General features: G+C 44.8%; 1 protein-coding gene and 1 long non-coding RNA gene across 8 annotated transcripts in view; one reads left to right on the top strand and one right to left on the bottom strand.

Moving 5' to 3' along the window:
- Positions 1–3,652: 3,652 nt before the first annotated feature.
- LOC308478581 lies at positions 3,653–14,638 on the bottom strand. The gene is made up of 2 exons (XR_013987176.1): positions 13,946–14,638; positions 3,653–4,197 (listed from the first exon to the last, which is right to left on the bottom strand). It is a non-coding gene; the product is annotated as an uncharacterized lncRNA (long non-coding RNA).
- Positions 14,639–17,713: 3,075 nt separating this feature from the next.
- Positions 17,714–23,346, top strand: part of ZBTB38 (zinc finger and BTB domain containing 38) — a 28,037-nt gene continuing 22,404 nt past the window's right edge. For 3 of the 7 annotated variants that reach the window (XM_081007800.1, XM_081007799.1, XM_081007796.1), the window contains exons 1-3: positions 17,714–17,834; positions 18,662–18,753; positions 21,548–23,113. The gene's annotated coding sequence lies outside the window, so the exon portion shown is untranslated. The remainder of the gene's footprint in view (positions 17,835–18,661; positions 18,754–21,547; positions 23,114–23,346) is intronic. The other 4 variants (XM_081007806.1, XM_081007801.1, XM_081007802.1 and 1 more) reach the window with 3 other exon arrangements.

Genomic DNA, 23,346 nt, shown 5'->3' with positions numbered 1-23,346 from the left:
TGTTTAGCCTGGAGAAGAGGAGGTTAAGGGGTGATATGATAGCCATGTTCAAATATATAAAAGGATGTCACGTAGAGGAGGGAGAAAGGTTGTTTTCTGCTGCTCCAGAGAAGCGGACACGGAGCAATGGATCCAAACTACAAGAAAGAAGATTCCACCTAAACATTAGGAAGAACTTCCTGACAGTAAGAGCTGTTCGACAGTGGAATTTGCTGCCAAGGAGTGTGGTGGAGTCTCCTTCTTTGGAGGTCTTTAAGCAGAGGCTTGACAACCATATGTCAGGAGTGCTCTGATGGTGTTTCCTGCTTGGCAGGGGGTTGGACTCGATGGCCCTTGTGGTCTCTTCCAACTCTATGATTCTATATGATTCTATGATTATTCTTATTATTATTAATTGCCCTTCACCCAAAGATCACAGGGTGGTTTACAATATAAAAACACAAAAATACGTACCATAATAACAAACAAAAACAATAGTTCCCTGCCCCTCTGGTTTAAAAGGCCGTAGATGGTTTAATTAGCCAAAGGCCTAGGAGAAAGGGAATGTTTCTGCCTGATGCTTAAAGATATGGAAGATATGGGGAGAGCATTCCATAAGCAGGGAGTCACCACAGAAAAGTCCCCTTCTTATGTTGTCACCCTGTGGACCTCTTGTGGGGGAGGCACATGTAGAAGGACCTCAGATGGTGAGGTTTCATATAGGAAGAGGCGGTCCTTGAGATATTGCAGCCCTGAGCCATTTAAGGCTTTATAGGTCAAAAGCGGCACATTGAATTGGGCCTGGAAACCAATTGGCAGCCAGTGCAGTTGGGCCAAGATCGGTGTTATATGCTCAAACTGTCTTGCCCCGGTTAGCAACCTGGTCACTGAATTCTGCACCACATGAAGTTTCCAAACTGTCTTCAGAGGCAGATTTCAGTCTTCAGAGGTTAGATTAGCATGTTGCAATGATATGACCTAGAGGTGACCAGAGCAGAGACGACAGAAGCTGATGGAAGGCACTCACTCCATGCCTCAAAGGCTGCCTGAGCCTCAAGTAACAACAAAGGATCCAGAAGTACAAAGGGGTTCACAGCTTGGGCGTACTTCTGAATGACTTTAGCCTCCCTCCACACTAGGGAATAAGGAGTGTGTGAAGATGTACAACATGAACAAGAGGGCAATGAAGGTTTACATTGGGATCTGTTGCCCCTGTGGATCCTGCTGCCTGAGGTCATCGCCTCACCTTGCCTAATGGATGAGCTGGCCCTAATTGTGAAATATGCATGCTTTTGGTAGTGCCTTCTTTTCTGACAGGGACGCGGGTGGCGCTGTGGGTTAAACCACAGAGCCTAGGACTTGCCGATCAAAAGGTTGGCAGTTCGAATCCCTGCGATGGGGTGAGCTCCCGTTGCTTGGTCCCAGCTCCTGCTAACCTAGCAGTTCGAAAGCACGCCAAAAAGTGCAAGTAGATAAATAGGTACCGCTCTGGCGGGAAGGTAAACGGCGTTTCTGTGCGCTGCTCTGGTTTGCCAGAAGCGACTTTGTCATGCTGGCCACATGACCCGGAAACTGTACGCCGGCTCCCTCGGCCAATAAAGCGAGAGTCGGTCACGACTGGACCTAATGGTCAGGGGTTCCTTTACCTTTACCTTTCTTTTCTGACATAGGATCAAGAACATATACAACCCACCTAAATTCACAGGTAGGGAAAGACCATGAGCCAATGGTGGAAAATATGTAGAAAATCATGGGTTCAGTCTCCAGCTACTTGAGGGAGGGCTGGGGAAAATCCCTCACAGGAACCCTGGAGAGATACAATGCACCAGCAGCTGGAAAAAATCAGTGGCCTGGCTCAGTATAAGGCAGTCTCTTATGTCCACTTAGCTCAGAAACTAAAGTAAGTCTCATGTTTTATTTTATGAACGCATCATCAACTTGCATTCAATTAATATTCCATGAACTTTGTGCATTTTGGGTTGAGGTAGATGATGTAGGCATTGATCCAGGCAATAAATAGAAATTTAGAGACTGGTCTTGCTCAGCAAATGCAAAATATCTGGTGGAAGATATGAGAAGGTTTTCTTTGGGGTTTTTGGTTTTATTTCCTCCCTCTAGTTTCACAATTAATAATCTCAGAGTTAGTTTTCCTTCTTTTTCTGCTAGGGCATTTCAGTAAGATGCGGTGGAACAAAAAGAAGCAGTGTGAGCTAGCACAGAGCAAAGAAAGGTACGTCCAAATTTTCAGTGCATTTCCAGATCAGTGTAAACTATTGCAATCAGCGTACTATTAAAAGCACGGTTTTAAAGATCGGATAAACATATAAACTAGGATTAAACATCAAGGTCCATGAAGAGTCTGCATTTTGAAGATGTCATCATGCTTAGATGGATGTGGTACTGTAGCTTGAGAAGTCATAATCTTCAAATTTAGAATCTACTCTTGGGAGAGGGAGAACATGAAAAGGTAAGATATGGGATGTATGAAGTTGAATAAGTGATGTATTCCAACTCTTGGGATTTATAAATTTGCTATGGTATAGAACTGTTTTCTAATCTCTTGTCATGACATCGCTTTCACTCAGTTTAATTTAGCATGATGAACACTTATACACTACTGGTTGTTGTTGCTGTTGTTTTAATTTAATTGTGCTATTCTCAACACTTTCTAGTAGAAGAGAAAAATGATGTGCTATTTGGGGAAGTTAGTATACCCACCTCCTAGTTTCAGATTACATGCTATTCATCAGGGTAGTAGAGAGTATTGCCAGACACCTCTCCATTTCTCACACTGACTATTGTTAATAAACCAGGGCTGGGAAGAAGAGAATGCAGGATCTCTGGGTGATTTGCTGGAGATGGGCAAGCCAATCAGGATGAACGTTCATTGTCGTATAACCTCCCTGCAAACCAATTGGAACAAATGCTCAATAAATATCAGTTTAAAAGATTCAGTTGTTCAGTGGAAACAGAAAGTATGGACGCTGACCCTTTCTGAAAAATTAAATAAGGAAGTCAAGTGATGAGCTTCGTGGCTCAGAGATATTTTTCGTTTAAAATCCTCTTAAAAGTTCATCACATTTTAGGGCAAATTTCTCCTCATAAACACATTTTTAATATACAGTTTTGGCTAATGTACACATTTTTGCAAGCTGTCCCCCCCCCCCAATATCTTCATTTTTAGGCAAACTTCCCCTAATATATGCCATTTTGTAAACAGCATTTGGTTGGAGAATGGCACTGCAAAATTCGGATAGGTGCAAATTTCAAAGGATTAGTTCCTTCAGAAAGTATGGACTGGAAAAAGTCAGCTTCAAATGCATCCTGAATAAAATTTCTCCATCCCTAGTGCTGAGTTAGGTTTTGAACACTGGTCTTCTAGATTCTACTCCAGCAATGTAACCAATGACACCACAGTGGCTCAAAACTCCAGTGCATTTAGATTATAATCCTGTTCATGTAAATAATAATAATAATAATAATAATATATTATTTATACCCCGCCCATCTGGCTGGGTTTTCCCATCAGACTAAATAGCTGGAAATATATTGTTATAATACTGTTATAAATGTATCGCTTGTTTATTTCCAGGGCAAGAACTACACTTGGCTATTATGAATGTGTCCACGACTGAAACTCAAGCAAACAAATCAAATTTAATACAAACGCTAGTAGTTGTAAAAGGAAGCCTTTATTTGGCTAACTTCATATTCATAACTGCATTGAATATATTAATAATCAAGACTGTGAGGCAGAACTCTAAAATGGTGAAGGAAGGGAGATACTTCCTCCTGTGCCATCATCTTCTCTGTTGCTCTTTATTCTGTTGCTCTGGCATGGTGTCCAATGTGATACAAACATTTAAAGTGCAACAATTCTGGATCTGGATCGCCTTTGGAGTACAAACAGCAGTTGCAGAAGCAGTGCTGGTAACGCTGGCTTTGATGGCAATGAACACTTGCTTAGCTGTTTGCTGGCCTTTGAGATACCTGGCCTTTGTACACTTGGTGAAACACAAAGCCATAGCTTGTGTTTGGGTCGGAACACTCCTCAAATCTGCATGCTTGATCATTGTGGAACGTACAGAAGGAGATCCAAGGGACATATATGAAGCAGAGCCCTCTTGCCCAACTATCCTGGGTAGTGATTTTGCCAAAATAACCGGAAGTATTCTCATTTTCCTTTTTGCAGCCGTCATGGTAACTGCTTATTTTCTCCTGTGGAGAGAAGGAAAGCTCAGCGGTCATTTTAACTGTTCAAATAAGAAGGCCAGAAAAACAGTCATTATTCATGGTGTACAAATGAGCTTCCATATTCTTCCACCCTTAATCTTTACAGCCATCGGAAAAGGATCAGAACATGTTCTGATAAAATTTGGAGCTTTTGTTGTTTTCTTATTTGCACAAAGCTTCAGCCCTGTGGTTTATGGGCTGCGGAACAAAGAACTTCTGGACAAGATATGTATCAGACGAGGAAGAAATCAATACAGTAACTACTTGGTAAAGTACAACAATTACCCACCCCAACTTCAGATGGTAGAAGGTTCAGCAAATGGGTGGACCGTTTCTCAGTGTAGTGCAAAAGCACTTTCAAGTCAGCATTAGCCTTCATTAAACCATATCACACATCAAGGGATAATTCAACTCACACAACTGCATATACCAACCTATTATATTTAAAACCAGATTTTCAGCCCCAAAGCTAGAAGCCTTGAGTGCTATATTTTTGCTTTAAAGTTTAATGGGTAACACGTGGAAAAGACACAGCACAAGAAGTAAAGGAAACCATGGAAAAGAGAGGCGGCAAGGCACTGCCAGACAGGCTACTAGAAATGGTACACTCTGGAATCTCTAGTACAGTCGTACCTTGGAAGTTGAACGGAATCCGTTCCGGAAGTCCGTTTGTCTTCCCAAATGTTCGGAAACCAAAGCGTGACTTCTTGATTGGCTGCAGGAAGCTCCTGCAGCCAATTGGAAGCCACAGAAGCCCCATTGGACGTTCGGCTTCCAAAAGAACGTTCAAAAACCATAACACACACTCTGAGGTTTGTGGAAGGAGAGGATGCAGTAGAAGACACTTCCTCATCATAATCCCAATAGTTGCCCACCAGGGTAGTATTAATGCTGCTTTGTATCTCTTTCCCTTGGCAGCCTGTAACCCCACCTGAGCACTAACAGGTTTGAAAATCAGCATGTTCGTGAAAATTTCAGCAGTTCAGCCAATGGCATAGGAACAAATTTCCAAAACATCAAGTCAGGTTTTTTGCAGCTAAGGAGCTTCCAAAGGATGCAGCCAGCACATACTACAGCTTCCGCCACCTTTTGACAGATTTTCTACATATCCTCTGTGCATTGATTTGATATTTCATATATATTTATTAACCATGATAAACTATGAGAGTTATTCAGAGGCTTGCTTTGGTGCTAGTATGATTCAGATGTGTGAAACATTCTTAAAAATGTTTTAGGGCCTGGTTAAAAATGGAATGCAGCTAGTTTTGCCCCAGCCTGATGATCACTGACTTGTGATAATGCAGAAATAAGTTTTTTCACTGGCAGCACTGGTGTTGTGAAATGCACTCAATGCTGAAATGCAACAGGTCCCTTCTTTACTGGTATTCTGCTCGCTTTTGAAGACACACCTGTTTGCACAGGCAGTCCCTGCTTTCTTCACCTCAGTCTCCTGTATTAATGGCAGCAATGTTTTAATCAGATTGTTCTATTGTGTGTTTTAATTATAGATGTTTATATTTTAATAGGACTGTTTCACTGTGTATTTTAATCATGGGTTTTGATACCATAAAGTTTGTGCAACTGGTTTTTACATTTTGCGAGGTCATTTTGCATTCTGCAAGAGGGTTTCTCCTTCAAGGGCCAAAGGCATCAGAAGCCCACTCCCCAGTAACTCAGAGCAGTCTTTCAGTGTGGCTGCCCCTCATTTACTTTTCAGAAACAATTTAAGACCTGTTTTTTCAACAAGCTTTTCCAGCTACATGAAAAAAATCTCTGTTTTAGATAATTTTGTACTGTTTCAAAGTCTATATTTAGTAGTTTTCAGACTACTTTCTGTTGTTTTTATTGTATATTTGTAAATTGCCTTGAGACACATGAGAAAGGAAATAAAGAAAAGAACAATAATGGTAACAATGATAATATAGTCTGTTTCTTATTTAGCCCACAGCTAAACAACCTAATGGTGCTCTCCTGAGGTTAAACTGCCACTTTGACCTCCTTGAAAAAGGGAGCGTATATAAATGTTGTTCTTTAAAAAAAAACAACCAGTGGTGCCATTAGTTTTCCAGCTTGGGACAACTGATTCTATCACAGGTACCCAGGTATCATTGCCTCTATGTGACACCATTTCCCTCACAAAAAAATGTGACAATGCGAAGTCTGTTGTTAGGCTAGCACAGGCTTCCTCAACCTCGGCCCCCAGATGTTTTGAGACTACAATTTCCAGCATCCCTGACCACTGGTCCTGCTAGCTAGGGATCATGGGAGTTGTAGGCCAAAAACATCTGGAGGGCTGAGGTTTAGGAAGCCTGGGTAGCAGACCTCCATTCTTGATAAACTTCATGACCTTATATCAAAGAAACCCATGACCTCATATCAAAGAAACTGCGCTTTTTACATGGTTGAAATATTCCAAGTCAATAAACTCGGAGCAAATTTTTTTTTAAAACCCTGCACATTCCTCTTGCGATGGGTGCTCAGTCCATGAACCATACCATTTCATGCAATTTCAATAATACAGTGGTACCTCGGGTGAAGAACTTAATTCATTCTGGAGGTCTGTTCTTAACCTGAAACCATTCTTAACCTGAAGCACCACTTTAGCTAATGGGGCCTCCTGCTGCTGCCGCACCACCGGAGCACGATTTCTGTTCTCATCCTGTAGCAAAGTTCTTAACCCGAGGTAATATTTCTGGGTTAGCAGAGTCTGTAAGCTGAAGCGTCTGTAAGCTGAAGTGTCTGTAACCCGAGGTACCACTGTATGCGTAAAAGCAAAGTTTGGCTAGGAACATGTCACGTTTCTTATGTAAATGTGAATATATAAAGCAGCCCTATATGGGGTCAGACTGTCCACCTACTTTGCTCTTGACTACAGTGACTAGCAGCTGCTCTCCAGGGTTTCTGCAGTGTGGTGGGCCGATGCCTGGGACAGGGCAGGATGGGGGAGCACTGAGGGCTGGGCTGCATAGGTGCACTTGTGAAGCCAATCCAGCGCTGCTGCTTGCTCTTGCCACTACCCTACCCCAAACCAGCCCCCAGGTAGGCTGCAGTGATACCAGGGGCAGGACAGCAACTCCTCACTGCACTGGCTGCTCCTGGGTTTTGGACAGGATTCTTTCTCCCTACCTGGAGATACCAGGAATTGAAACTTTTGACTTCCTGTATGCAAAGTTTGCTCTCTACCACTGAGCAATAGCCATAGCTGTCAACTTACAGATTTGAAAATAAGGGACCAACAGCCTTGAAAATAAGGGACCAGCAGCCAAAATAAGGGACCTGCAGCCTCACCTGTTCCAGGCACTCCAGTCTTCCTGTCCTCCTGCAGTCTGGTCAAACTCATGCTGGTAGCTTCGAGAACACTGTCCAACCAACTTTGTAACCAGAGGTTCAACTGAATAGAATCTGAATCACATGCACCACAAGGCCTATGCAGCCTCAACTTAAGATGGCTCCCCGGCCTGGCTTTGCACTGCAAAGTTTGCAGCAGCACGTGCAACAAAATGGCGTCCAGCATTCAAAAAACCCCTCAGTTTGCATTAACTAGCCGCACACAAACAGCCTCCCCTCCTCCCACGAGATCTCCTTTCCTTTCACCCCACCATGTTCCCCCGCTCCAGACAGACCTTTTTGCCGGCAAGGGTGAGTGGGCCGTCAATGACGTATCCATCCGATTCCGATCCAAGCACTCAGCACAGGTATGTTCAACTTCTGAGCCCCTCTGAGCCAAAGGCAGAAAGCCCAGCCAGCAGCCAAACAAAGCCTCAAGGAAAACCACCGTCACCTCTCCGCTGGGAAGCGCTGAGCAAAGGCGAGTCCCCAGGGAACGCAGCCGATTTGATCAGCACAAGGCATGCAAGCTCCACCACCCCCAGTCGTTCTTAGACTTCTTATTGGGTAAGCAACACAGCCAAGCAACACAGTTGGAGCCTCCCTCCTCCCTGGCCGGCAGGGAGGGAGGGAGAGGAGCTGCTTCCTTTGAAATTTAAGGGACATTTAAGGAACATCCATCAATAAGGGACAGCAGCGGGACATGGCACTGGAATAAGGGACTGTCCCTTCAAATAAGGGACACTTGACAGCTATGGCAATAGCATACCCTCCAATGTTCCTCAGATGAAAATAGGGACATTTCTCTCTCCCTCACAACTAAGCCTCCTCGACCCCCAACAATTTTGCCTCTCCTGTGCAGAGCCTTTCTGTAATCCTGGCTAACGAAAAAAGCAACAGTCTGCCCTGTGTGACACCAGCCATTATGTTTAATGTGTCACTTGGGGGGGGGGAATCGCTTATGTGTTCATTTCCTGGGCCTCGGCCTCTGACACTAGGATGACTCAGCAGAGCTTTGCAGGGCCTTTGGTATCTATGAGGAGCCACCTCAGAGAATTATGTTAGCTGTGATTGCAACTGGAGCAGAGAAGAAAGAAAGAGATAGCATGGGAACAGGTGGAAATTAGATTGACGAGAGAAAGTAATGAAGGCCGGCGCAGATTAGAGTGAAATTATGCTTTACATCTGACACGTTTGTCAGGGAGCAACAGCAGCTGTAATAAACATGAAGCGTTTAGCCATTGTTCTGATAGCGGTTTAGAAATAAAAGCAGGATGCATAAACCGGAGAGACGGAACTGTTGTTTGGAAAAGTTTATTAGGACTCTCTGCAAAAAGGAAGCAAAGTAAAGCCACTCCTTGATTGTAGTCAGGAAGGACAAGGCTATGAAAACTTGATCCTAGCATTACATCCAAGAGATGTCATGATATTCAGACACAGTAGCGTTTTCCCGTTTTCCTGCACTCGGGATTATTTCTACATCAGGTAGTGTGCTGAAGAGGCCCTTGCAACTGACAAGGCATTTGATAAATTTCATTATTATTATTATTATTATTATTATTATTTATACCCCGCCCATCTGGCTGGATTTCACAACTTGTTTTATGCACCATTGCAGACCCTCCAAGTGCCCTTATTTTCCCAGGACATCTCTGATTTAGAGAAGTCTTCTCGGTTTCTGATTTGATCCTGGAATGTCCCGCTTTTCCTTAGGAAGTCCCTATTTTCATTGGAGGGTATGGAGTTATCTGACCCCTGAGCCGTCTGAAGGCAATCCTGTATAGGGAAGTTTTGTTAATGTTTTATTATGTTTTTAGATATGTTGGAAGCTGCTCAGAGTGGCTGGGGCAACCCAGTAAGATGTGTGGGGTAGATATAGTAAAATTATCATTATGGAACATAACGTCTCTATTTTCATCAGGTAAATGTTGGAGGGTATGACATTGGACCAAAATGTGATATGCGCTTTAAGAAAATAAGGTGCGCCTTGTAGCATAATAATAATGAATAAAATAAATAACTCCCAGAAGATCTCAATGACTAGGTCATCTTCTCCGAACAAGCTTTTCATTTTAGAATTTCACTGACAAACCCACAAAAGAACAAGGTCGAAAGAATAGTGACAGCATTATCCTCCATACCTGTGCATTAAGTATATATCCTCTGCTAAGATCCACACACCTTTTATGTAATTACACATGACTCGTGAAGTGTAATATCTACCTTACCTGCTCGGCCTCTTTTAGTGGCCAGTGCAGCTTTTAATGAGTGAATGTAGGTAAACGGTTAATACAGAATTTGTTGCAACACATACAAAAACCATCCTCTACTCCTCCAAATTGCCCAATTTAAAATAAATAAAAAAGAAACACAAAACAATTGAGTAAAAAAATGAGATATATATTATAGAAAGAGACTCTCTGTTGCTTGCTCTCCCTTTCTCTGCCTCTCTCTGTCACAGACCAAATAAACAATAAGCTCCTCACAGGAGGAAACACTCCAGAGTTGCTTCTCTGGACTTCAGGGTAACGGTGTCAGGGGCCAGGAGTCAGCTTTGCCTGCTGAACAGCAGCCTGAAGAGTGATAAGGCAGAGTGACCCCACCTGCAGCGCATCAGCCTTCACAAAAGGAGAAGGCACTGATGAGAACCAGCTGACTCTGGCCTTCTTAAACAGAGCTCTCAGCAACAGTCAGATGCTGGAAATGTCTGTTGTTCTTGGCCCCACTTTGCTGCTTCCTGCTGGACCCTTGACTCTACGTCATTTGGACTGGACACTTAGCTCTGTGATCATCTGGATTCCCTGACCTCTGGGCTGTTGGACTTCACATGTAGATTCTGCTGTCAGGCAAAGGTTCCTCAGAGACTCCTAGCTCCTGATTCTCAGCAACAGAACTCGAACGGGCTACGACAAATGGCTCTGAGCACCCTCAGAACCAATGTATGGTTCTGATATAAGCGAACTGTGTTGTTTTGTTTTATACAGTGGTACCTCAGGTTACATACGCTTCAGGTTACAGACTCTGCTAACCCAGAAATAGTACCTCAGGTTAAGAACTTTGCTTCAGGATGAGAACAGAAATTGTTCTCCAGCGGTGCGGCAGCAGCGGGAGGCCCCATTAGCTAAAGTGGTGCTTCAGGTTAAGAATAGTTTCAGGTTAAGAACGGACCTCTGGAACGAATTAAGTTCTTAACCCGAGGTACCACTGTACTGGCCTTCTGATTCCAAACAAAATTATATTTCAGAAAGGCAGAACCCTTCAGAACACAAGCATACAAATTTAGGAGCTGCTTCTTTTTTCCCCAGTCACCAAGATCCACCAACTGGTTGCAACCACTTTATGGTGAACACAACATTTGCTTTGAGACTTCTTAAAGAGGCAACAAACTATTCCCATAGCTGCCACACAGGGCTGTTTTCGAAGCATCTCAGTCTCCTCCCATATCTGCTACAGCAGCTGTAGGCCTCCTAGCAAGTGTTGGAGGAAGATCTCTACTACTAGGGCTGATTTTTTGGGCAGCCCTATCAGTTCCAGTACATGTTTTTTTCTGCTCAGAGGCACATGGGAGGGAGCCCTTTGCCACAGCTATGCTTTTGGATTAGGATTGGCTGGGTGGTGTTGAGAGCTGACTGGCCAGAGACCAGGAGATTGACAGACTGCTTCGGTAAGTTCAAGGACGTATAAAATAGATGTGAGGCAGGAAAGAGTGTATGGCTTTGAGATTCTGATCATCAAGAAATGTCTGTCATTCTGAAAATCACATGTATACTGTAGTGCAAAAGGAGTTTACTTCTCAGTAAAATCCTGTTGCAAATTTTTGTGGTTTCAGGGCTAGCACCATGTTTGAGCAGTGCAGGGATCCTGGAAACTGGCCAAAAATCCTTGAGGCTGAAGAATATTTGCTGAGCAGGTTTTCTTTCTGTAATACAGGCTGCTGACGCACAACAACAGCTGACATATTTCACTAGTGAAACCCACCTGGCAAACTCAAATAGTAAGGAAGCCAAGCAGAAGTTTTAAAAGTGCAAATTCAAATTATAATAGCCCTAAGCATAAAACAAGGGACGCGGGTAGCGCTGTGGGTTAAACCACAGAGCCTAGGACTTGCTGATCAGAAGGTTGGCAGTTTGAATCCCCGCAACGGGGTGAGCTCCCGTTGCTCGGTCCCTGCTCCTGCCAACCTAGCAGTTCGAAAGCATGTCAAAGTGCAAGTAGATAAATAGGTACCGCTCTGACGGGAAGGTAAACAGTGTTTCTGTGCGCTGCTCTGGTTCACCAGAAGCGGCCGTCATGCTGGCCACATGACCCGGAAGCTGTATGCTGGCTCCCTCGGCCAATAAAGCAAGATGAGTGCCACAACCCCGAGTCGGCCTCGACTGGACCCTAATGGTCAGGGGTCCCTTTACCTTTACCTTTAAGCATAAAACAGTATGGTATCCCTGTACAAGTGGGGTTGGCCAGGGCGGTGGGAAAGGAATAAGAGAATTGGGTGGTTGCACATGCACAGATAATAGCACCCAGAGGAACCTCTAGAGAGAAGGTTTGTGGGTGTCGTATCTGGGAAACATGGTAGGTTTGCCTGAAGCAATTTGTTGCTATCCTATTGACTAGACTGAGCAATTCTGAACAGGTTAGTGTAGATATCATTATGAGAACCCTCCTAATATGGAGCTTTTAAATAAAGGAGGACAAGTACAGGGAAATTTTAATTAAAGGGTACGAAAGCTGAATAGGTGTGGTACAACCAAACACCCGCAAGCTGGTGTGACGTCAGTGCTTTGTTGTGTACAAACAGGGATAGAGCAGCTCAAATACCTCAAATGGCCCCGACAACCAGCCTCCCTCCTATTCACTCATCTTCCTATTTCTTTCTTTCTTCTAATCATTTTCTCTCTCTCCCTGCCCTGCCCACATTCTTCCCTTAAGGTAAAAGGTAAAGGTACCCCTGCCCGTACAGGCCAGTCGTGACCGACTCTAGGGTTGTGCGCTCATCTCACTCAAGAGGCCGGGAGCCGGCGCCGTCCAAATACACTTCCGGGTCACATGGCCAGCGTGACGAAGCTGCACTGGTGAGCCAGCACCAGTGCCACACACGGAAACGCTGTTTACCTTCCCGCTATAAAGCGGTACCTATATATCTACTTGCACTTAGGGGTGCTTTCAAACTGCTAGGTGGGCAGGAGCTGGGACCGAAAGACGGGAGCTCACCCCGCCGTGGGGATTCGAACCGCCGACCTTACGATCAGCAAGTCCTAGGCACTGAGGTTTTACCCACAGCGCCACCCGCGTCCCTTACATTCTTCGCTTAGGAGGAGCTAAATGGTCATTTGTGAACATGGTGGGTTAGACATAAAGGGTGAGATGGGCATTAGGTGGACCCACTAATACTTTAATAGGATGCCTTTTCTGACTTCTCTTTGTATTTCAAAAACTAATGAAATACAATTCAAACCAAAACAATGCATTATACACCTGCAAACTCTTCCACGTTAGGAAGTACCTTGTCTGAAGGCTGACCCCCTGTTCCCTAGGTTTCTTCTTTCTTAATTTTATACCCCACCTTTCCTTCCAAAGGAACCCAGGCTAGCAAAAAACAAACAATAAATCTATGAAATAGCTCTACTGAAAAAGGCTTGTTGGAAGAGGAAGGTCTTCTCAGATGTATGAGAGGAACACACCGTTCTTCCTCTCTCCCCTTTGGTGTCCCCAGGGAGGGGAAAGAAGCAGACAGAAAACTATTTACATCATTTATTTCTGCCTCTTACATCAGTACAGAGAATCATGTCTGCACTCAACAACAGCAAGGAGAAACTCCTCCCAAGTACATCCAGTACGGGTCATATGACACACACACACACTGAGCTAACATCCGGTGCTCAGTACAGAATGGACTGCCCCTTTGTTCCCATGGCAACAGTCACAAACATCCTGTCTGGCTTTCCAGCCACAAGCAGCTGGCTGAGCTGCTAGAGCCTTTGCTTGCTGCAGCATTGGTGCTTTATGGTAACAGTTAGCAGGTGCCAAAGGAAAACAGAGATGGGGGTTTGTCTAATATTTAAGAGAAGGGGATTCCAAAGGGTTAGATGCTGAAATATACTTGGGAGTCCTGTGGTGCTTTCACGCTCTTTATTGCAGCTTGTAAAACAGTGATTGAATTGCCCCCCCAGGCTTTTCTATACATTATTTACACAATGAGTCCCATCTGATTGGCTGATTCTGCTTCCCTCCTGGAGCCTGATTGGTCTTTTCCTGCAGGCCAATCAGTTGTTGCGTTCTAGGATCCTACTTCCCTATTGATCTAGGATCTAAGCTTAGTACATAACAGATGCCATGACAATAAAGGCCCAATTCCTATATGGTATAGAACCGACCTCCTGAGAAGATGTTATCTGCAGTAGGCCCTCACCTGCAGGACACACTGATGGACTGGCTATAGAAGAGGTGAGACAGTCTTTCTGGTGAGATGGTCTTTCGGCTGTCTAGATCTACCTTTCCCTCATGCATTAAAACAGGGGTGAGGAACTTTTTTCAGCCTGAAGGGCACATTCCCTTGTGGGGAACCTTCTGGTGACCACGTGCCTGTGGTGGGAGGGGCCACAGCCAAAAGTGGGTGGAGCAATGGCTGTAATGCTTATCTTTCTAAGGTCAGCTACATTCCAACCATGCAGAAATAAGGTTTCTATATGCTTTCACATCTACATCTTCAGCAAGAGCCATTCACGGTTCATTGGCATATTCCAAACAGGTAAAGACACTGGAGGGCTGTGTTTGGCCTCTGGGCGTGAGGTTCGCCACATGTATATTCAAAGCGAGATCATCTGGACAGGTGCTGTTAGCAGTTCCCCATGTTACAGAGGCCCAACTGGCCTCTGCTAGAAGAACAGATACACACCCTACAGTGAAAGCACACACTTGCACCCCAAAAGTTTCCTCTCTTAGTACTACAATTCCCAGCATCCCTGACAAACTGTATTTCCCAGGATGCTTTGAGGCAAGTAATGTGCTTTGAATGGATGTGCTTTGGTCCTGTGCTACGGAGCACTCTTCCAGCAGGAATTTGGTAGGCATTGTATTGAACCAGAAGCTCTGCAAACACCATCTTGGTAGTCAAGATAACCCCACCATTAATTGATAGTTAATTAATTGATAGTTATTTAAAAGATAACCCCACCATTAATTGATAGTTGTTAATTGTTAGTTGATATATGTTTATATTCACTTGCTTTGATATAAGCTAATTGGTTTGCTTTGATGTCATCCTTATCTGTGGGCTTGGGCTGCTGGGCTCTAAGCCCAGAAAGGGGAACTATCTGTAAGATTTGGATATTTGCCACCTATGCCCTCATCTGGTCAAGTGAAGTGATGGGAAGTCCTGGACAAAGTGACGTATACTGTTTTGCGTATAAAGAATATATGAATGTTTGCTTGGGCGCAGACAAGCCTTCTCTGTGCTGTGGTGTCCATCCCGCTTCTGCAAAGGCTGGGAGACCAGGCAGGCTGCTTTGCTGCAAGTCTGTACCTTTATTTTATAAAGCAATAGAACTGATCACTCTGGCATTCTTGATATCCTTTCGTTTTCCTGCACCCAGCCACTCCTACAAGCACTCCTTTGGGCCTGCGGTTCAGAACAGGCATCCTCGCTTTTTACTTTCAGGCGTCCCTTGAAAACTTTTTAATGCAGACAAGCATTACAATTTCATCAGCCAATCATTTCAATATTTTTGAACTGTTTTTTTACGGTGCCTTACATTTTATTCTATATACTGCTGTACACAGCCATGTTATATTGTATTAATGGGCAGTAAATAGGGTTTTTCCCCCATAAAGAAATAAATGTGCTCATTAGGGGCTTGCAGTTGTCTTTGGTATCATCGTCCTCTGCCTCGGCCAGGGGTCCACGGGGGTGCAGAGCCCATGCCGCTGGCCTGGGCGACGGAGGCAGCCTCCCCATCACCACCACTTCCTCCCGCTCGGCTCTTGGCCATATGTGGCCGCTCAGCAGGAAGGAAGGGGAGTCGCCCAGAGGAGTCCACGGCTTCGGATTAGCTGAAGGAGCTTCCTGTGGCGAATCCGAATCTGAGCCAGCGTCACCACCCGCCCAGAGGCATCCGCAGCTTTGGATTGGCTGCAGGAGCTTTCTGCAGCCAATCCGAAGCCGCGCCAGCATCGCAGAAGTCAATCGCCGCGTGGCAGGGCCTCCGCACCGCGCCAGTTTAGCACGGGACTGACCAAGGGTCTGCAAGGTTTGTGGGCCAGATTAACGAGCCTGGTGGGCCGCATCCAGCCCCAGACCTTAGTTTGCCGACCCCTACTCTTGGCAGTAGCATTTGGTAGGGTTGTGAAAGCAGGGAGGTGTTGCTCATCTCACTTCCTAATGATGAGCATTGTGGCCAGTAACTGAGAGGGAGAAGCAGAGGACCTCGGTGCAGGCAAGGTGCAGCACTTGACTCCATCATGGCATCTGCTCCACACAGTGACCTGTTGGTGACTGGCGGTGATGCTTGGCTGCTCTGCCCCACTGACCGCCACTGGCTGTTGGTTAACAATTCCTATCTTCCCTGGCCATTGGCCCTGCTGGCTGGGGCTGATGGGAGTCCCACAACATTAGGAGGGCCACACAAGTTCCACACCCTTTTCCTAGATCTGCAACCCGGTCAGATGCTTATTGAAATAATGTTCATTACAGAATGAGAAGTGACCATGGTGTCCTGATGAACTGTTGGCAGAGGTGTTTTTAGGGTAGTATGACCAGTATGGTCGCACCGGGTGCCACACTGCAGGGACCGCCCAAACAATGCTGTTGTTATAAGAAAAACCTGCTTCTTTTCCCTTATGGGGTATCCAAGAGCTCTTAAGTGGGTTCCCTATTGGGAGGAGAAAATAGCAGAGGCCAACCAGGATATACTGAGAAGCAAAGCAGCTAGTAAGCCTGATCTTTATTTGGGAGGGTCCCCACTCCCCACACGCAGGAGGGAGGAGAGAACCCAGAATGATGGTGTGCAAGCCCTTATATAGACTTTTGAAATTGCCCACCCCACAAGGCATCATACATACATCACAAAAGGAGGTGGTCTACAGCAGAAATACATCACAGGAGGCAGTCTACAGCAGAAATCCTGTCTGCCAGGATACCTCATAATGGTCACTGATTGCTTTGCCTGGGCAGCTTGGCCATTCTTTTGTGATGGTAAATACTTCAGTTCCTGAATCCAGGTCACAGGTTCACTCTATTCATACACACAAACAAACAAACACACCCTTTAAGACAGGATTTGTAAGCAAAAAGACAATGGGAAGGCTTTCCCCACCCCTTACTGCAGGGGAATATCTGGGGTCACTGGGAGAGTCAGAATGGCTTCAGGATTGCTCTCCTGTACTCTTTTAGACATGTTTATGTAGTTATGTATGTGTTTGCCTTGTACATTTATGAACATTTATTTTATATTTGAGACCTTAGAATTCTTAGAACACTGTGGAATGGAGCATGAGGGGTGGGGGCAGGGGGGAGCGCTGAATTTTAGCATCAACCAGGGTGGCACTGAGGTTTGAGATCCCAAAGTCCGCCACTGCTGTGGCAACACAGCGGTGGGATGCCCTATCAGCTGGTACCATTAGGCAGTTTCAAAGCTCCTGTAGTTCTGGGATCTCGAGCAATAAGGCTGTCAGGCTTCCATGGCCCCTGGACACAGCCCACAGCAATCCACACTGTTCTATAATTTTGAGAGCCAAGGAGGCATGAGGAGTAAGCTGGCATACTTACTCATATGTAAATCCACAGCTGAAATGGCCCCAGCTTGTCATTCACACTACTTCATGTGCCAAAGCAATCTTGCAGCAAGTCCTAGTGTTTCCCCTCTGCTCCCAGAGTGTGTTTTCCATGCGTGAGATTTATCTGAGGAAGTGAAACACTTGCTGTGAGCGGTGTGTGTTATGTAGCCAGCTGATGTTCCTAAAATGAACAACATTCATAAAATGAAGGAGGAATGGGGGGGGGGAATTATGGGTGAGATTCCGGAGCGACTATTTCTTAAGAATCTGGCCCTCCAGCTCATCTGGGCTTTTTACATGCTTGCTGTAGAAACTGCAAGTCCCCTATTTGAACACCAGGAGGCTCAGAAACACTGCACAGCAGCGATGAGAGGAGGCTGTGAGCAGAGTTTGTGCACCGGATGCAGAACAGCTGGGCCTTGGGCCTCAGAATGACGGCCCACAGTCGCCTTGCCTGCTGCTCTTGCTTCTGCAGGGACAGGTCAGCGTGGGAAGAGCTGTGCCGAAACGGTTTGCTCAAGCTCATAGTAAATACTAGGCTTTTTAAAAAGTTGATTGTACAGGGTGTACTATTGTACAGGATACACATTCAGAAGAAATAGCGAGCAGGCATTGTATGAATGAGATACGGGAGAAGTGATGTAAATTATGTGGGGACGATTCAGTTGTGAGTGCTGCAAAGACCCTTCCTCCCTTTCTCTCTTTTTGGCTCATTCCTTCTGGGTCTGTGAGGGTGGGCCTGGACCGACCTTACGATTTGTTGCTGGGCGGCAATGTTTCGTTTCTGATAAGCTGTGCTTCTTGGGGTTTTAATTTGCTGCTGTTTGGACTAGTGTTGGGCTGAAATCTGTCCTCCGACTTTTGTCTCTCATGATAAAATTGTCTCCTGACCATTCGGCACTTGCTCCTTGCAGACATTGTTCATGCATTCATTGAACATGCGAGTGCAGCACAGCTCAGACTCTGCCACAATCCACACAAGTTCAAATGAACCCTTGTAGAAGCCCCCCTCCCCTAACGTGGAACTTTCCTCTGTAGATTTTCTTATGAATGTGTATAGGATGGAAGGAGGCCTGGTCTCTCCCCTCACCCCTCACCCCCAGCCACATACGCACACACCTGTACACACATTAATTGAGCATGCAAGGAGCATTAAAAAGGAACGGCTATTGCATTGATCAACAGATAGAACAGATTTCAAAGTGCAAACTACTTCTGCTAGCCCAAGAGATGGATTTGTTCTTGGCGGTGTTATGTTGGTAATGTTGCTGGAAGGCCTACGGTATACGAAAGTATATATGTGTCAGAGAATTGGAAATCTTCAAGTGTGAATTTCAGTTCTGTCTTTTAAAAGGTAATTTAAGCTGCCAAGTATCGTTTTGAACAAGATGCTGCTGGGGCCTTCCGTCTGTGACTTGTGTTCTGAAAACCCACGTATCTTGACAGGTGCGTCGAATGTCTTTTCTGTAGCTGTCAACCTCCAGGCCTGCCGCACAAGTTTCAGTACATCTGCTCTACTCGCAGCAGCATATTCTGTGTGGCAGAACCTCCCAAGAAGCGCGAGGTTTATTTTAATGAGTATGTTAATACCTAGGAGAAATCAGGCTGGATTATAATATTTTATTAGATTGCTTTGAAAAGGCAAAGGAGAAGACGGAAAAAAGCTGGGAAGCTACCACCTCACCTTTCTGTCTAGGGTGCAAGCAACTGGGGCTGTGATGGTTAGGCCCAAACTTAACATTGTTTTCACCCTTGCGGAAAATGGCAGCATGAGAAGAAGGTGCTGTACTCATTTTGCCCAAGGATGCATCTTCCTAAAATATGTTAGCTATGTATGGGTCTTCTTCATTCCTGCATTGAACAATATAGAAACAAGAAGGTGGGCTACGCTGAGAAGTCTCACCCCTAGTGTTGCCCAATCCTTACCTGACATTCGCTCATTCAGCATGAACATCTGTAGTGATGGGCCTTTGTGCTTATGTACATGTGGAGGCTTCCCTGGAATCTCACCCCTGAACGATCAGGTTATATTTAATTCCTGAGGGATGGTTCAGTTGGTAGAGCATGAAACTCTTAATCTCAGGGTTGTGGGTTCGAGACTCACGGGCAAAAAAAAATCCTGCATTGCAGGGGATTGGACTTGATGATCCTGCTGATCCCTTCCAACTCTACTATTCTATGATTCTAGGGGATGCCTTCATGTGTGTAACTAAATGTGTGAAGGCCCACTTGCTTCAGATATTTGTGTTGTGTGCACAGATGTCGAGGGAAGAGTTTGCAGTGTTGGAACAAGGTATTCTGCATGGCCTATCTCCTCCTTAACTGTTCAACAATGGAGCCAAGAAAAAAGCTGAATAAGGCTAATGGCTTAAATCCCAAATAAGCTTCTACCAGCAGGAATTTTACCAACGTGAAGATCTGGTCACAGAATTCTACTAGTGGAAGAGGGTGTGTGATTTTGTCAGTCTCCCCTACAGCCCTTTTGCGCCTCAAAAATCAGAAAGTTTAAGTTTGTTCAATTATAGTTGACTGGGAGGCGTTGCACTACATGCTCACTTCCCCCAAAGACTGGGCTTTTCGAGAGATGGAAAGTGATGGAAATATGGTAAGGGCTGGGTAACACTTGCTTTGACGCAACGTCATCTAGCATAAACAGAACGTCTGGAAGCACCCATAGATTTTGAAGATGTTCCATCAGCCCTCTTTATCTACACAGTCTCATTCACTTCGTTGCCAGTACTGAGATATAAGTGGCTACTGGTGTTTTCCTCTGTAAAGCATTGCAAATCTGGTGTTGCTTCTGAGGTAATCAGTGAACCTGCACGTGGTAAACATCTCTTTGGTAGTGTCCTTCATCTTCCGGTAAGGTTGTGTGAGGTGTGCAACAAAACTTAGAAGTTTAATATCCTTTCATGAGACGACTGGGTCAAAAGTAGGACAGGCAGTTCCTACAATTGGGAAAGGATCTGGTTTGTGGCCTATGTAGGGGCCTGGAAGTAGAGCCTTGTGTGTTGGTGCCAATGACAGCTCACTTCTAGGGCAGGGGCTGGTTTTGGCAGCGCCGTGTTCTCTGACCTCAGTCCTCCCTTGAACTTTGAGGAGGACGATGATCAGGAGAAGGTGCCCCTCAGAGAGTTGACATTCCACACTGCAGGACCTTCTTGGTCAGAAGATAAGTTGGCTTTCCAAACTCACCAGGTTTCTATTGCATTCCCCATCACCCCCACACAGTAGGAGCCAACTTCTGCAGAATCAGAAGTTCAGTTCCTCAAACTTGGGTCCCCAGCATAGCTGTCAACTTTTCCCTTTTCTTGTGAGGAACCAATTCGGAATAAGGGAATTTCCCTTTAAAAAAGGGAAACGTTGACAGCTTTGGTCCCCAGCTGTTGTTGGACTACAGCTCCCATCATCCCTAGCTAGCAAGACCAGTGTTCAGGGATGGTGGGAGTTGTAGTCCAACAACATACACGGACCCAAGTTTGAGAAACCCTGCTTTAAAAACACAGCCACCTCGTCGCCACCAACGGCAGGACCAAACCAGCCAGCTTTGTCAAGGCACCTGCAAGAGCTCTCAATTTAGGTGGTCCTCACCAGAGTGTTCTGTCTAGGGTCCTGACAGGCTTTGCCTTGTGGGATGTGGCCCTTCCTAGCTGAATGTGATCTACCATTACCAAGAAATGCTTCTGCTGATGTCAGCTTTCCCCTGTCAACCTCAAACCAGGACCAGACAAAGAAAGGCATCTTCTTTGCTGTTTTAGCATGCTTGACATATTCTTTCTGTAAACTGCTTTATTTAAAATCAAGTGGCATATAATCTTTATGAAATAAAAATAATAATGTTTTGTGTAAATAAACTTTCAAAAATAATAATACCACCATGTTAATTTTATGTGCTGTATAGCAAAAAGAAAAGATGAACTGAAATATTTGATTAGGAGGCAGATTTGATAATGCATAATGTCATGGGTTCTGGGATGGGGGGAGGAGCACCTCAGATCCCATAGCATCCATATTCCCAGCAATGACCACAAACGACACAGGATGGACCCGTAAAACAGTACATGTTTTATTTCCCTTCGGTTTACAGCACTAATGAAAATAGTACTCGGTATGTAATGAATCAACAGAAGTGTAAACTAGGGGCATGATCCCCTTCTTGGCTTCCAGAATCAATCAACAATAGCCCTTTGCTATAAGACTTATGCCTTATCAATCTGGCCTTTGCATATGTCTTTTCCAGGATTCTTTCATCACCCCTGCCTGCCTGAGTTGGTTGGAAAAGAGTCACGGCTACAGCGTGCACCTTGAGAACCACAGCCATTGCGCCTAGTTATCCCCTAGGTAAGTACGGGTGCTTGGCTCCCTGCATATCACTCTGTCCCTCCAGGGTCTCTCTTTTCCTTCCTCCTATCCAGCCTCCTTCCCATAGTGCTCTCCACCCCCCTCCGCTCCTTAGAAAAAACTGTGTGAGTCGATTAGACTGGGAGATAACAATCAGCCCAAAGTCATTCAGTGAGCTTCATGGCTAAGTGCAGATTTGAACCCAGAGCTCCCCAGCCCTAGTCCAAAACTCTAAACACTACACAATGCTTTCCCTCCCTCCCTCTTTACTAATTCATCCCCATTAATAACTGGGGTTTTTTATTTTTTTAAAAAAATGGTCTTAGTATGGGGGTACGGCTATGAGGATTGTTATGATGAATTCTCGCACTTGAGAATTCTTGCACGGGTCTGATACAGAACAACATCAGATGTTTCATATGGGCCTTGATCACCTGGAGACTGACTGAATTGTCCTTGGCATTACACACAATAGTACAAGAGGGCTTTTCATTAAAATAAAAAAGCGGAGAAAGAGTCCTTCCAAATGAAAACCGGTATTGTAATTATACATAATCTGTGAATATGTGAATTCTGCTGCTGCTACTAGCAGACAATAGCGTAAAACCGTACATTAGCATAGCCATATGCCAGCCATTATTTTTCTTCTTTAGATGCAAAATCTGCCCTTGCATATAGTCCCTAGTTTTGAAATGTTAGCTGAATATACTGCAATAAGCCTGTCAAGGGGGAAAGAACACAGTTTGTAATAGCTTGTTTGTGTCACGTGTGTTCGTGAGCCCGGCCTCTGTTGTCTCTGGGTTGCTTCTGCCGCTGCTTGACTGATGTCATACATTTGAGAAGCACATTTTTTAAATGCCAGCTTTTAGGTCTTTTGAATCTCAAGCAATAAACCCAGCGACACAATGTACAAAATCTGGGAAAAAAGTCTTAAGGGGGATTAAAAAAAAGGCAGAGAATTTTATTCCTCTTATAAAAGAGCCATAAACAACGGGAATGATGTTCTGAGAAGGTGGGACCATTTTGGCTGGAATTCTATGAAATATTTATTTGCATGGCAGTCTTCAGTTATTTAAGTGGCAATTGTTCATAATTGACAATATAGATTGCAAGCAATGACCTCTCGTGACTAGCTCATGAATAAATGTGTTGAGGATGCGGCTGCATTTATTGTTAAGCATTTATTTTGGCGTTACAGAAATATGTACCCAAACCATGTTTGCCTATTGAATTAATCTCCCATAAATAGTGTGGGTGCATCAGGAGCTAATGTAGCATTAAACAGATCTATAACATTCAAGGAGAATTTTCCAGTAAGGTCAGAAATATATTCAGCTGTTTTTTCCAGATTTCAGCAGCTCTCAATTTTGTGTGTCACATACAGGAGAGGGAGAGTTTAGACCTGCTTAAAAGAAAAGTGGCATGCCGTAGAAAGAAAGGATCTTGTCCTTATATAGCCAGGCAGGTACGTTTCAGATGTTTGTTTTTCCTTTTAACTAACACTTCAGCCTTAAGGGACTGCAGCAGTGGCCGTAGCCAGCTGTTCTATCCCTCCCTAATTTCCCCCCTTGGGGAGATGCTGGCATTGAATACGAAGCAGAAGACCCTCTCACATTCTAGGCACCGAAAAAGAAAAAAAGTGAACCAATCCACCTTTTTATTCTTTCTCTCCTTCCATCTTACATATTTAATGCAGTT

The sequence above is a fragment of the Podarcis pityusensis genome, assembly GCF_964106645.2.
Source record: "Podarcis pityusensis genome assembly, chromosome: 5".
Classification (NCBI taxonomy): domain Eukaryota; kingdom Metazoa; phylum Chordata; class Lepidosauria; order Squamata; family Lacertidae; genus Podarcis; species Podarcis pityusensis.
Note: the sequence above shows the minus strand (reverse complement) of the source record. Positions and strands in the feature narration are given on the sequence as shown.